The 548-nt window shown below is 33.0% G+C and overlaps 1 protein-coding gene across 1 annotated transcript in view; it reads right to left on the bottom strand.

Annotated features, from left to right (window-relative positions):
- LOC119591168 (glycerol-3-phosphate acyltransferase 3-like) overlaps positions 1-548 on the bottom strand; it is a gene marked incomplete in the record, with an annotated part of 9,730 nt that overhangs the window by 9,084 nt on the left and 98 nt on the right.

A 548-nucleotide genomic window follows, 5' to 3' on the forward strand; every position in this document is an offset into this window, starting at 1 on the left:
GGCCTGGAAGAGAAAATCAATGATACAAAATATGAGATTTTGCAAAAGACACATTTGTGTGTGTGTGTATAAGGTTTAGCGGGCTAACTTTGATTACTTAAATGGTGTCGTTTAGCGTACATGACAGAATAGGTAATCTTAAAAAAAAGAGGTAAAACAAAAATGACATAATAAAAAAAAACCTACCAAGAAGACAAAATTTATTTACCTTAACTTGAGGTAACTTTAAGCATCAACTACAATTAGTTACAGGCGTTACTAATAGGTTTTTGTTGCCTATAACGATGTGCTTTTTAAGATGAATCTGGCGTTATCTTTCTGTGAAGAGTATGAGTAATTTTGCACATGTAAGATTCGTATAAAATAACCAAAATCTCATATACGTATATACCTACGAACGCATTGGATAATCTCACACCCATACCTTCATTTAAACCTGTAAAAAAAAGTCAGCGATAACATCACTAAACCACCGCAAACACAAAAAAATACTTTCAAAACAAACGCAGACAGACACATCATCAAAACACCCTCTTTCAAAAGCACAG

Source organism: Penaeus monodon, chromosome 28 (genome assembly GCF_015228065.2).
Source record: "Penaeus monodon isolate SGIC_2016 chromosome 28, NSTDA_Pmon_1, whole genome shotgun sequence".
NCBI classification, from domain to species: Eukaryota; Metazoa; Arthropoda; class Malacostraca; order Decapoda; family Penaeidae; genus Penaeus; species Penaeus monodon.